This window comes from Camelus ferus, chromosome 15 (assembly GCF_009834535.1).
Source record: "Camelus ferus isolate YT-003-E chromosome 15, BCGSAC_Cfer_1.0, whole genome shotgun sequence".
In the NCBI taxonomy this organism is placed as follows: domain Eukaryota; kingdom Metazoa; phylum Chordata; class Mammalia; order Artiodactyla; family Camelidae; genus Camelus; species Camelus ferus.
The window spans coordinates 3,495,024-3,498,146 of NC_045710.1; positions in this window are offsets into that span (position 1 = coordinate 3,495,024).

A 3,123-nucleotide genomic window follows, 5' to 3' on the forward strand; every position below is an offset into this window, starting at 1 on the left:
GGGCTGTTGCACAGATTCCAACTGGGAGGCTGCAAGGGAAACCCTGAAGCTGAAACCACGCCTTGGTAACTGTGCTCCAGAATCAGCTTCCTGGGGAAGAAAAGGGGGATGAGGGAAACTCCTTCAAAGACAAGGAGCCCGTGAGGCTCTGGGCTGAGGCGGCGACAGTTGATTCTTGAGTCACTTAAGGAGCACGTTGGGGAATTCAAAAGGAAGCTGGAGTGGGGAGGGTTGGAGTCCAGTTTGGCCAGCTGGAGTGGAGATGACACTCCTCGTTAAAGCAAGGGATGCAGAGATAAAGCACCCTTTGGTGATGACGTGATGATTGGAGTCAGGGTCACTTTTGGTTTGAGGTACCAGTGAGATATGCAGGGAGCAATGTGGACCGCCCAGCTAGCCATGGGAGCCCAGAGCTCCAGAGAGAGATGTGGGCAGGTGTGGAGATCTGTAAGTCAGAAGCTTTCCAGAGCAGTGCTGAACCAGTTGTATAAGCCACAAAAAAATAAAAGTAGCAAAAAGATATTTGTAAAATTCTGGGGAATAATTCAGTTTAAAGAAAATGAAAAGAAGGAAATTGGGGGTGGAAGCAGAGTGGGAGCAGATGATGCAAGAGGAAGGAGGAGCCCCAGAGAAGAGGAAAATCACAAAAGTTAAGAGGAGAGATGCCCTGGGCAGTGCTGGTCAGAGTAGCCAGGACCACTGCCCACTGGATTCGGCAAGTCTGAGGTCTCAGGTGAATGTCAGACGAGCGATGTCAGTAGGTCAAAGGGTGAACTGAAAACTAAGCAAAGTAAACTAAGCAAGGGGGAGCCGAGAGTTACTCTGGCTCAGTTGCCTCCGTGACTTGTAGATGGAGAGACTGAGGTGCAATGAGTGTGTTTACCCAAGGACACCGACAGGCTGGAGGACTAGGCTCATATAAAGGATAAGAGGAAACAGGCTTAGAAAGATGGCACCTGGCTCCTGGGGAGGGTCTCGGGTTCCTGTCCAGGAATACAGACTTCAGCCCATTGCTCTCATCAGCAGCGATGCAGAGCCACTGAAGTTCTTGGGCTGAGTGCTGGCATGTTCACAAGAACACTTTAAGATCAACCTAACGTAAATGAGCACGAGGCTGAAGGGAGATAAAGGGTGGTAAAGGCTGGAAGGGGTGGCGGGAGAGGGTGACCAACTCAGATGACGAGGGCTGAGCAGAAAGGATGGGAGAGACTTGGACAGAGAATTGTGAGGGCCGTGTCGATGAACGAACGGAGGAGGGGAATTAAAAATAAAGGCAAAGGGTAATTGGAAGGTTTTGTCTTGAAGGAAGAGAGATTTATTGGTAGAAATAGGAAAATCTTGACGAAGTATTGCTTCTTGGCATATAAAATGCCTTCTAAAATAAAAGGTGATTCTGATTTCCCAGAGAAGAGTCGGTCTAGATCATACCAGAAGGAGACTGAACACGTCACCTAGTACATTGCTTGAAATCTGTATGCTGCTCACTTACCAGCAAACACTGAGAAACCTTCATTGTGGTCCCTTAGTGAATTCTCACTGATTTTCACGCTGCCGTTTCCCCCAGCCCAGCCACTGGAATGCACGCCCCTCGGTGGTCTCGCCTCACCTGTCAGGGGCGATTGAATAACAGAAAACAGCAGTGAAGTCTCATATTACTAATATTCCATTACTTCTACAAAAGAGACAAGAGCGCATTCATTAGCGCACGATGAAATATTACCCTAAATAAGTGAAATTAAATTATGCTTGTCAAAATAAATGAACGCTGCACAAGCCACGATTCCGTGTCCCTCATTCTTTTAATTATGTTTTTTTTTTCCCTTACTTGCTAATTTGTGAAATTTGCTTTCTCACAATGGGCTGCCTGTCGCGAGTGGGCTTCTGCTGTCGCCGCGCGCACAGCCTGCCCCCCGCGGCTCCCGGCGGGCTCCGCCTGGGGCGCCCTGCGGACTAATTGGTTGGTTCTGTGCCCCTCTTCAAGCTTGTGACAAAGCTACACATTAATTCTCACCTTTGGAAATGGATGATGAGGACACGTACCTTCTCTAGGCAGATGGAAGGACCCCGTTTTGCTCTGCACTTGGAAATCCTCGTCCAGGCTTCACAAGGGCCACACCTGCCGTCTTTTAAGTGCTCTGTGTGTGTGCGTGTGTGCGTGTTTTCTTACTGATGCAAAGAACAACAATTGTGCTGGTTTCCAACATGCTGCGCTGTTGAGCCTTCTCTACTGATCCATCCCCCGAAGGGATGCAAATGTCACTCTGGCCTGGGTGCTCCCTGGGAGACCTTCCCATCTAGACGGTGTTCATGGGGTACCTCCTCGTGGTGTGATGCATTCTGCAAGGGGTCTGGACATATCATCGGACCAGTCCTCAGGCCGTTCCTGTGAGATAGGCATTTTGAATTCCCTCTAATGAGTCTGCAGCTCAGAGCAGCTAAAGGGACTCCCGAGTTCATGTCCCTAGTGAGGGGCAGGATGAGAACGCACGTCTTCCCGTTTCATGGTTTTCCTGACTCGTGGTGTGTTACTGGCTCTCATCAAGCTGCCTCTAGATGGTATATTATTAAGAAACAAGTGTGTTTGGACAATAAAGAAACAGGACATGTGAAGAGAGAGATTCAGGAGATGGTGGAGAGGCGTTAGATGCAGCCCTGAAAAACCTCTCAGTACTAATTTTAATGTTTTTTTTAAAGAAAACACCTACTGAAGAAAACTGGGGAAGTGCAATGACAGAGTAAGTACCTACCCATGTTGCATTCACGTATTTTGTCTTTCAATCTCAATGAAAATTTTCTTTGGGGGAAGTAATTAGGTTCACTTACTTATTTTTAGAGGGGGCGCTGGGGATGAACCCAGGGCCTCACGCATGCTAAGTGTGCACTCTGCCACTCGAGCAGACCTCCCCAGGCCCTTTTCCCTTCAGCCTTTTCTCTCTGGCCCCGGTGGTTGGAGCACTCATTTGTAGCCTTTGACATGGCCTGTGACCAAGGTGGGATTTTGTGCCCTCCTGTTGAACTGCACTGGCTTTCAGGTCGCACTTCTCAGGAAGAAGACACGGGACAGGGGGACACAATGTGCCCTGACTCCCTCCCAGGCTGGGCCGTGCAGGGCTTCCTTCCAGC